The following is an 11,571-nucleotide window of genomic DNA, read 5'->3' on the forward strand; positions in this document are numbered from 1 at the left end:
TTTAAATGGATCCCGTCCGCCAACCAAAAATCGCCCTCGCCCTTTTCCAAATTGAAATGCCGCATGGCAACGCCCCCATTTCTAACTATAAAAGCAGACACCGCTCTGTTAACCTTAATCCTGGCCCGATTGACCTTCTCCAACGATCTCATAGACCACCATCGCCTGCGTGGCACAATCTCAGACCACACAATCGTGATCCCCCGTTACATCAACCACAACCGCAAGCCATCTTGCTTAATGTCCTTGATCAACTCCCGAAAGGGCCGGACAGCCAGATCGTTACCCCCAGCATGAATAACGAGAATATCTGGTGCCCGGTCCAACCGGACGCACTTGTGGATCTACGTCAACACCCGACGCCACACCAGGCCCCTAAAACCGAGCCACCGCACCACTGCCACAGTCCTGGGAATCCCCAACTGTCTGCCTTCGTTCCTGACATTGGCTCGCAATGCTCCCCAATAAACGAAGGAGTGACCAAAAATCAAGACCAGCAAGCGGTTCCGCACCTGAAACACAAAACGACACTAACAGGAAAAACATACAGTATAAATCTAACGCCAACCCCTCAAACATTTATTCAACCCCATGTACACCACCAACCAAACCCCCCCTCTCAACTTAAGGCCGAACATAACTGCGATACCGATTAGACCTCCACCCGCCAATGCGTAGTATGAAAGAGGGACCCAAACCACGCTCTGCAGCCTCGGTCGCCGCTCCTATCCTCAATGAATGAGAGGCAAATCGGGAATCATCTATCCCCAAACATCGAATGGATTTTTTAAAAAACACACCAAACTGATACCGAGACAAACTACCCCCGTCTGTGTGGCACAACAAGGATCCGCTCAAACTGGGACGAAGCTCCCAAAAATTACGCAAACCCTGAACCGGGCACATTCCAGAACCAGACATGCCACCCAACACCACTCGACGGCCTTTACCAGACTGGTCCGTTTTAGACTGACGCAGCCAGAATTCAACCCCCTGGGAGGTCAATACCACATCACTGGCTAACAAGCCACCCATCGACTCTTTATTGGGAGACACAAGCTCCCCAATCTGCAAAGCCCCAAAAAATGCAAACGAAAAGGCCAGGCGAAACAACACAATCTCATATCGATCAGCACAGACCGATCCCAGAACCAGCCCCAATTGCTCCAGCATATTAAACGACACAGGCCGTCTTAAATCACCCCCCCTCGGAAACGGCAGAAACCTTTTGCCGCCTGTCTTACCAGAAATGTTTTCGTGAAATCCCTGCACCCACGCAACCGAAAACCAAAAGACAAACCTGCCAACAAGCGCGTCACCTTCGCACGGGACCAACCTTCGCCCGCACCCCGCCCCAACCAAGACAACAACATTCCCTCTTGCTCGAGCCAAACCCCACTGGTGGGGCCGGTCGTAAGGACCTCTTTCCACATGCGCCACACAGCCCAGTAGGCCTCCCAATCGGTGCCAATGACGATTCGATCAGTTACTCTGCGGCTCGTAAGCCACCCTCCACAGCTCCTCCGGACAAATTAGACCCTCGAACTCTGCTTCCGGAGCCAAGGAACGAAAACGATCCAACTGCAAACGAGAGAGAGAGTCAGCTATCTTGTTCTTCACGCCGGGCACGTGCGTCGCGGTCACATGTGCATTCAAAGACAAACACAATAGCACCAAATGCTGCAAAACCCGAACAACTGAAGGGGACGATGCAGTAAGACCATTAATTGCGCTCACAACACCCATATTGTCGCAATTAAAACGAACGCGCCGATTCCGAAAATCCTGCCCCCACAAATGTACCGCCACCAGAATCGGAAAAATCTCCAACAACATGATGTTACGCACCAAGCCGGCCGAAAACCACTCGTCAGGCCATTGAGCTGCGCACCATTTCCCTCTGAAATAGGCGCCAAAACCAAATCCGCCAGCTGCGTCTGTAAACAAATCCAATGCATCGTTACCAACCACATTTGCCATTACCAACGAGCGACCGTTGTACTCCTCCAAAAAGTACTCCCAGACCGCCAAATCAGCCCTGAGCTCAGCCGAAAACCTAGCAAAATGATGGGGAGCCCGAATCCCCGAAGTAGCGCTAGCCAGCCTACGTGAAAAACCTCGACCCATCGGCATCACCCAACAAGCAAATTTAAGCTTCCCCAACAGCGGCTGAAGATTCTGCAGCAATATTTTCCGCAACTGACACGCTCGGACCACTTCAGACCTCAAATCTTCTAGCTTGTCCTCAGGCAGCCTAAATTCCCATTCAACTGTATCGATGACGATCCCCAAAAAACAAAATGCAAACACATGCTGGGGCCCTCAGTTTTTTCGGGCACCAACAGGACCCCGAACCGATCCGCCACCCACTCAATGGCTTTCAAAATCCTGAAACAACGTGAAGAATCAGCCGGGCCAACACACAAGAAGTCGTCTAAATAATGAATAACTGAGTCGAAACCAGAAACGTCGCACACGACCTGCTCAAGAAAGGAACTAAACGCCTCGAAATACGCACAGGACAATGAACAACCAATAGGTAAACACCTATCCACAAAAAACCTGCCTTCCCAAAAACAGCCCAGCAGCTTTACGCTTTCAGGGTGAATCGGAAGTAGACGAAAAGCGGATTCAACATCGGTCTTAGCCATAAGGGCACCACGACCACATTTTCGCACCCAACGCTCCGCCTCGTCAAACGAAGAGTATACCACCGAACAAATCTCTGGGTCAATACCATCGTCAACCGACCTCCCACGTGGGTAAGCCAAATGTTGCATGAGCCGAAACTTATTCGGCTCCTTCTTCGGAACCACCCCCAACGGGGAAACCACCAAATCTGCGACCCAACGAAACTTCTTTCCTGAGTTTCTCCGAAACAACTGAAGAATGCTCCACGGCTGAGCGCAAATTTTTCAAAACAAAGAGGATTTCAAACGGAGGACTGGGTATGCGAAAACCCTCCTTAAAACCTGAATACAACAGCCCCGCTCTTTTCCTCTCCGGGTACCTATTTAGATAGGGAACCATCCTTTCCAGATTCACCGGAGTCTCCCCCTTGCGAATTACCACCCCCAGCTCTGGACTTCCCTTTCTTGAAACACTTTGACGCCCCGTGTGAGGTGCCATTGCAATTTGAGCAGAGGTGTTTAAATTTACAGTTGGCCCCGAACTTACACTGGCCATCATTAAACTGCCAGCACACCCCCGCCTTGTGCGCTCCTGACTGCCCTTGACCCCCGCCACTCGTAGAGCTGGAGGTGCCGCTACTCTGGCTGGTGCTTCCAGCCCCCCCATGAAAGGAACTCCCAAACATATTTTGCGCTATCACACGCATCCACAGACCAATATCTTTTTGGTCCCAGCGAATAGCCAGACACACAGCTTTCCTCTGACGAAATTGCTCGTCATACCTCAGCCACGCCTGACCGCCATATACTCTGTAAGCATATCCCAATAGCATCCAAATAACAAAACAGCGCAGAGCAATTGTCAGGGGCCTTTTCCCCAATAACACTTGCCAAAATGGCAAAAGCTTGCTGCCAATTTACAAATGTCTGAGGAATCAAGGGCCACCTCCGCTTTTCTTCCTCTTCCTTTTTGCTATCCTCTTTCTTACTTTAATCCAAATTAAACTTCTCAAGAGGCAATAACAAAAATATTTCCACATATTCATCCTTCCAAATCTGCTCTTTCACCTCCATTTTAAATGAGCCCCCAACGAACCTTCGAAGCACACGTACACCTTGACATGCGCCCGATCATCCAGATGCACACAACACTCCTTTTCTCTGTCGGTTTGCACCAACACTGGCTTGCCAGCGCGAGGGCCCGGCACTGCCACGCACTGATCTGACAACCCGGCGGCCCAACCCATGCTGCTACCAGTGACGACCCAACAAAACCCCGCTCCAAGCACCACAGCAAGCTACGCACATCTGCCAGCATATCACACACGCCCCCGGCCGAACCTGAACTGCTCAACCCAGCCTCAAACCCGATGCCACTGTTTTCTGCTGAGGGCCCCCCTACCACCACTGACGAAGATAAAAGCAGGTGACAAACGGGACATAGACACATACTCACTGGGCTGCGAGGGGGTTGTGTGCCCTCCAGTCGGAAAGCCTGGATCCCCCGACGCCTCGTGGACCTCGCGACTCCCGGTGGCGGACTCGCTGCCGCGTTGTTGTACCCCGAACACCCCCGCAGCAAGGGCCAGTGTGGGAGGCCTGAACCCCTGGACTGAACCAGGCGGCGGTATCCCCAAGTCGAAAGCCTCCTGGCGATGTGCCATCACGATGCCCCTGGGCGTCTAGGGCCCCCCCACGACAGCTGGGAGCCCGAAACCGTCCTCGTCCTCCTTCGCCCGAATCTTTCTGCAGCCGGCGCCGACCCCGCCAGGCTGCCCGCCGGTCCCGCTGCAGCCACAGAGCTGTAAGGTGTTGTCACCTCGTCTGAAGCAGGCGCAGCTGCTGGGCCAGCGCAGCGGCGCCCCCCCCCGCCACAGCCGGTTCCCCCACACCGCTGGGGGACGAAGAAGAACCCGGCCCTGCCACCCAGCAGGCCGCCTCTCTGCCGGCGGCTGAAATACATGTGGCTGAAGAGGCAGGCCGCGCGGCACGTCCATAACCTCCGCGGCCCCCTGAAGGAGCAGGTGCAGCCTGAAGCCGGGTGCGTGCCGGCTCCGCCCCCTCGTGCCCCGGGGCGAAGGTCCGGATACCACCACAGGGCCTCGCCGCACCTGAGGATTCCTCCCAGGCCGCAACGCCCTGGATGGGGGGGTGAGCATTGCGCGGCCTCGAGGGTCCCGGGAGGGGCTCCGGCGGCGACGCGAGGCCCGGGGAGCGGTGTCGGGCGAGAGCCGCTCCGGAGGCCTCGCCCGCCTGGATCTCCGCTCTTTCACCTCGGCCTGCACTGGTGCCCCCTGAAGCAGGCCAGCTACTTGAGCCTCCAACCACCCCGGAGGCTGCCCCGCCGGTGCTGCCCGCAGTCTGTCCAGGGCCTGATCCACTCCAGACATCCCGGTAAGCGTGTGGGACTGTTCTGGAGCTGGGAAAGCGGGAACAGAGGGTGGGAACCCCCCAGCCCCTGGCTTAAATACCCCCTAGCTCCCCCTCCCCATTAACCCTTCCCTCCACTAAACCTTCCAACCCCCCCGTCATGATGGCCTCCGCCCACGCCACCTACAGGGGGCCGGGAGGCTCACTCCGGCCATTTCTTTAATTAATTAGGAAATATATTGCTTCTTTAACCAGTTTTTGTCTAAGTTTGAATATCATGACAACTATATGTGTTCATTTAATTTTCTTGCATCACTTTCCTTCCATCTCACCCAAAATATCATGAAATATTTGGACTGAACTCAGATACATAATACATATGATAAAACATAAGTTTTTTTTATTGATGACAAATATTCAAATGACAATGTCCAGCTCTTTTGTTCTCTTCCAATGATGGTCCATTGCTATCTTGTGTCTGATGACTATAAAAAAAGAAGGGAAAAAATAAGCATTGTTAGGTCCGCTTGCCAAGACATGTCTATACTAATCTCAGTAACAATACATATGTCAGGCAGGGTGATTTTTCTCCATATCGTCAACTCAAGCTTTGTGAATACAGGAAGGAACCAAAGTGTATATGACTGATGTTTGGCGATACCACAGATTATTGGACGCTGGGTATAACTCACATTCAAAGGTCCTAAAGTGAATCCTGCATGCCCAAAAGATGATACCACTGATGAGTGATGATCTGACAGTAAAGGGTCTCACTCCCACAGCCCCCATAGCTGAGCTCCCAAGTAGTAGGTAGAAAGGCACATTAAATACAAAAAAAAGAGTGAGGGAGCACAAGATCCAAGTGTTGAGTAACCAGTTCTGCCTTATTTTGTTTAACGTTGGCAATAGATAATAAATAAGATGCAGAATACAAGCCATTAGGCTGAGTGCAGACGGACTTTTTAGCCCTGCGGATTTTTCCGCGCAGAATGGAAGAAATCCGCAGGTCAAATGACCTGCATTTTTCCTGCGGATTTCTTCCATTTTTCCTGCGGTTTTATTGCGTTTTTTGTGCGGTTTTCCACTGCGGTTTTCCCCCTGCGGATTTGGTGACAGGGGAGATGGAAAACCGCACAAAAGAAGTAACATGCTGCGGATTTTGTACCGCTGGGAAAACCGCGCGGAAAAATCCGCAGCGTCTGCACAGCGTTTTTTTTTTTCATTGATTTTAAGGCTACTGTACATCACAATGCGGATATGTACGGTAAAATCCGCTGCGGATCCGCTGCAAATCTGCATCGTGTGCACACAGCCTTAAAGTGCCCGATGCACCTCACAAGCATGATGGCATCATCGGTGTATAACACATTCATCTTCGGTAACAAGTCTGCTGTGCCATGTAGATAAGAGGGCGAACTTTCCATCACAAGTTTTAATCCCTCATTGATGTATTTAGAAATGTTCCCAGTAAAGAGAGATCCATATAAGATGATAAGTATCCCAAAGGAAAGCTAATGACAGATCATTTTTGAAAGACATCTTCTGCCCCAAATGATTGTTTTTTCCACCTAATATGGGCAGATTGGTTAATGGGTAACAGGCTTAGATTCCATCAAAGTTATGACCTGTGTCAAGGATACTGCTGGGGGGAATATTAATCTGCTGCCAAGTGATAATGGGATCATTGGGCAGTAGGGTTTTCATCTGACCATCTGTTAAGGGGATAAAAAGCTAGCAAGGACCGGAAGGAGTATCTGTACCTGGAGAACTTCTTCATGGCTTGATCCCTGCTCCTGCTTGTCTGCCATCCTTTCTTCCTTCAGAAATGGTATTCATACATGGGGTACCTGACAGCCAATCTTCGTAGAAGACCTACTGAAGAATCGCCATGGCTTGAAGTGTGCCTCAACAACCTGTCTGCTTCATCAGCAGAGCCTCCATGGGTTGATGCAGTCAACGATTCTCTGGACTCCTGTGCAGGGACAAGCATCGTAGTGGAGGAAGCAGCTGGCAGTCCCAGCCCCACTCCGACACATTCTTAATGTGGGTCAAAGAAGCGCCGTGCCTGCGTCTCCCCTTCTCCTGAATGGAGGCCAGCTGGTGGTCGGGATGTACAGAAGGGGTCACTTCCAGATCTTGAGTGGTGGCACTTTGTGTAAAAAAAAATAATAATTTAGTAGATCATAAAGGTTACATAGATAACAAATTAAAAAGTGAGTCATGCAGTGGATGACGGCACACAGCAGGAGGCAACGCATTACATAAATGGTTGTGTAGGGGTCCAGGCTATAAAGGTAACTCAATATACGAACAGCTCAAAAGTGCACATAAATATCACCTGAAACATGATATAAGTGCATGTCAAAAGATCTGAGTCAGTATAGGCAAGAAAGTGGACACAGAGCATGATGGAAATACCATGGAGTAATAGGCAGTTGAATAGCTCTAACTATACAGTATATGTTATATACCCATGGACTATCCTACGTCAGACATGACACCAACCCTGGTGCTTGTGCTTGTTTCGGCACAAACTGGCTAATAGAGCAGTAAAAATATGTGCGTAGATAAAGAGCCAGACTTTATTGATGTATGCTATGGTTAGAGTTTCGGATCAGGCTCAACTCTCTGAACAAGTCATGCAGCGTGTGACGTCAGACAATGTGACCGGAGTCTTACGCGGAAGGGAGTCTCATCACATGACCACAAGGGCCGCTGCTCTAGATACAGCTTGGGATGCAGCCTGTCCTTCTGTCCCGCACATGCGCACCACCGGTACTTCGGCACTTTATAAGCCAGATTGGAAAACTCGGCTCAACGATGGGATGATGAAACAGGAGAAATATTATTACAGCAGCTGGCAGGACTCCTAGATATGGAGCTCAAGCAACAAAGTTAGATCATTCCTGATATTGAATATTGCAATGTGACCTCCCCTCCTATACAGGGCTGCCACTAGGAATTTCGGGGCCCCATACTGGCAAAATTTTTGGGGCCCCCTTGAGACCCCTGTCTCACTGTCACATTCTGCCCCCATGTCTCACATTCTGCCCCGTGTCCATTCTGCCCCGTGTCTCACATTCTGCCCCCTCCTGTGTCTCACATTCTGCCCTTGTGTCTCACATTCTGCCCCCTCCTGTGTCTCACTGTCACATTCTGACCCCAAGTCTCCATTCTGCCCCTGTGTGTCTCCATAGTTACCTTTTTTTTTTCTTTAATCTGTTGTTGTGATCCCGAAGCAGCATAAAAATGGTCTGAGGACCCTAAGAGGAAGCGAAAAAATTGGTGAATAGTGTTTAGAAGGGAGAAGAAAGGGTGAGAGGGTTAGTGAGTTTAGACGTAGAGTACTGAGAAGGGAAATGCTTTTCTTTCACTATAGGGCGTATGGATAGACATTTATATAATAGCTTCTTCCATTAAAATATACAATATAGTATAAAGATATAAAGGGAAGACACAAAATGTTTCTACCCCTAATATCAGGAGCCTCAGTGTCACAACATTTCACATACAACAATGGGGGAAGCTTTTCCTTACTTTGGTGGACGTCGCACTTTTTTGCTGCTGTCACTTCTGCTGCTGGAGAAATAGCAGAAATGATCACAAATAATAGCTTAATAGCTGTCTACAAATATTTAAAGGGCTGTCACATTGTAGAAGGATCAACTTTATTCTCATTTGCACAAGGAAAGACTAGAAGCAATGGGATGAAACTGAATGGGAGGAGACACAGATTAGATATTAGAAAAAACTTTTTGACAGTTAGAGTGATCAATGAGTGGAACAGGCTGCCACGAGAAGTGGTGAGTTCTCCTTCAATGGAAGTCTTCAAACAGAGGCTGGACAGACATCTGACTGGGATGATTTAGCAAATCCTGCTTTGAGCAGGGGGTTGGACCAGATGGCCCAGGAGGTCCCTTCCAACTCTACGATTCTATGATTCTATGATTCTATGATTCTATAAATACCTTGTAAAATAATTATCGGGAAAAATCCTGGGCCCATAAGGACACAGACAATAAACATAATCTCTTTCCTATACATTTCTACATGATACAGATAGATGGATAGATGTCATTACTGATTATTAGCTCATTGTAGAAATATCGGTTTCACAAGCATTTGCATGGGACTGATCTCCTGCCGGGATGAATCATTGAATACTTTTGCATCTAGAAAACAGCAATTAGGACATAAGGACATGTCCATAAGTGGGAAGAGGTTAAGGTACCTACATGTTTTTGACCTGGGTCCTGTTCGTCCTCCTGAAACATTTTGGTATCCACCATTTACGTTTGCATCTGAAAAAAAAAATCCAAAGCAAACAAATTGAGACCCAGACAGTTCACACTATCATTGTGATCCGTCTTTGAGGATATTGTGATCAGTCTTTGAGGATATATACAGCGATATTATCCTGTGTAACGTCCTGCGCTTATGTCACAATGTGACGTCATCGATCTAAAGCCCACGGTCTCGTTAGAGTAAATGCAGCCACGATCGCTCTTATTACTTACGGGATCGGCTTTGTGTCGGCGCACGCAGTCTTTACTTCTGGCCTGTGACAAAAATAAAGTTTTCATTAGAAACAGAGATACTTGTGTGTCCTAAGTAAATGCAGTGACTTAAAGAGAATCTGTCAGTAGGGTCAACCCTCCTATGCCGTCTATATGGCCATACAGATCATGGAAAGCTGAATAAAATGATATATTTATGTCTGCGAACCGATGTCTTATTCCAGAGAAATCCACGTTTTTCTTTCCTCCCCAAATTGGCCAGTGAGCACTGGAAACAGTTTTCCGGATGGCCACTTTGACTAACAAGGTTGAAGATAGAGGGGCTGGTGTCTGTTTTCAGTGCCTCGTGGCCACATTGGAGCAGGCATAATCAGAAAAGACCAGGCGCTCAGAAAATTGTGCTTACTGTAACTCTGGTGTAGGGGACCCCAAAAGTCACTAGCCCCCAATATGTACATCCATGTTTTATATCCTCCTCAGTCTCTGCCCAGTGATAACAAGTCATTCATCAGTTACTAATAAATATCTAAAATCATATAGGGCCAATAATATCTGTATATGTCACTATCTCTCTACTTACAGTCTGGTGGTCTCTGCACTGTGGGCTTCCTCTGTCATCTCCAACTCTGTGGCATCCATGGCCACTGCTTGTTCCTCTTCTTCACTACTGGACACATAACATAGACTATATTCAGTAACTCTCTCAGAAATGACCTCATACGTCTTTTATTTTTGGCTCCTCCATCAGTTATCATTACGTACAGTATATGCAGCCATGTTTTATACCAAGTGACTGAAAGTGCCATAACTATCCATATATTGTTCCTTTTCTGACATTCTCTTCATTACCTCCTTTCTGACAAATATTTACCCCTTTAGACAGACAAGTGAAGGGTGCGGGGCAGTAATTGTGTAATGGGAACCAATGTGTTACGACACAGAGAGGCATGAAATGAACAATAGATAAACCCTTGAAACTTGATAATTCTCTGAACAGAAAAAGTGTTAGAAATTCTTTTAACGTTAGCTTGTCAGACTAATTCTAAAATATATACCGTATTCATTTTTTTCCAGTATTAATGCAAATGCAGCGATGAAAGTTCTTACTTGATGGATAACATGTATACAGTGTGTCTCGTTATTAAAGGGAATCTGTCACCCATTTTAGTAATATCATGTAAAGATATCACCCAATTGTGCGTCCCATAAGGATTCTATAAGGATTTTTGATTCCCCCTGACCCCGCACCTTTGATGCATAAATACCTTTTTTTTATCTTGGTGGAGATGTATGCAAATCGCCGCCGTCCGGTCCAAGGGGCGGGGCTTATTCGCCTCCCCCACTCCTCGGCTTGCTGAACTTAATCTTCATCTGTGAATATCACAGATAACGTTGCTTTCCGTGCTTGCACATTGAAAAGGCCTCTGGCGCCTGCGCAGTATGCTTTGCCCAACTGTGGGCGAAGCATATAATCGGTACTGCTCATGCGCCGGTATTTTCCAGCGTGGTCTATGCCCCGGAAGTCGTTATCTGTGATATTCACAGATGAAGATTACGTTCAGCAAGCCGAGGTGGGGTGGGGGAGAAGGCGAATAAGCCACGCCTATCGGACCTGACGGCGGCGATTTACATACATCTCCACCAAGATAAAAAAGGTATTTATGCATCAAAGGTGCAGGGTCAGGGGGAATCAAAAATCCTAATAGAATCCTTATGGGACGCACAAATGGGTGATATCTTTACATGATATCACTAAAAATGGATGACAGATTCCCTTTAAATGCAATGACATATGATAGCATTCAGGAGCATAACTATATAGATTACTTAGGAAAAAATAGTTTGCTGGTATCCGAGATGGACATTTACATATAGCTATAGGGGGTGTAGAGCGAGCAGTCGCATTGTGACACCCTCACCTGCCACATATATATTCATCACTATTACAAATGGTTATAGCAGCTGAGGGGCCCTATTACATATTTTGCATTGGGGCCCAAGAAGTTCAAGTTAAACCTCTGACTGCATCTATGTCTCATAGTGAAAAGTAGCTG

General features: G+C 48.1%; 2 long non-coding RNA genes across 2 annotated transcripts; both read right to left on the minus strand.

Annotated features, from left to right (window-relative positions):
• Positions 1 to 5,408: 5,408 nt before the first annotated feature.
• LOC141092761 (uncharacterized) lies at positions 5,409 to 8,272 on the minus strand. Its single transcript, XR_012232900.1, has 3 exons — positions 8,202 to 8,272; positions 6,761 to 7,149; positions 5,409 to 5,485 (listed from the first exon to the last, which is right to left on the minus strand). It is a non-coding gene; the product is annotated as an uncharacterized lncRNA (long non-coding RNA).
• A 264-nt stretch (positions 8,273 to 8,536) lies between these two features.
• Positions 8,537 to 10,184, minus strand: LOC141092762 (uncharacterized). Its single transcript, XR_012232901.1, has 4 exons — positions 10,098 to 10,184; positions 9,518 to 9,559; positions 9,236 to 9,301; positions 8,537 to 8,579 (listed from the first exon to the last, which is right to left on the minus strand). It is a non-coding gene; the product is annotated as an uncharacterized lncRNA (long non-coding RNA).
• Between the last annotated feature and the right edge of the window lie 1,387 nt (positions 10,185 to 11,571).

Source organism: Dendrobates tinctorius, unplaced genomic scaffold (genome assembly GCF_039654945.1).
Source record: "Dendrobates tinctorius isolate UK_male_01 unplaced genomic scaffold, ASM3965494v1 ptg000060l, whole genome shotgun sequence".
NCBI classification, from domain to species: domain Eukaryota; kingdom Metazoa; phylum Chordata; class Amphibia; order Anura; family Dendrobatidae; genus Dendrobates; species Dendrobates tinctorius.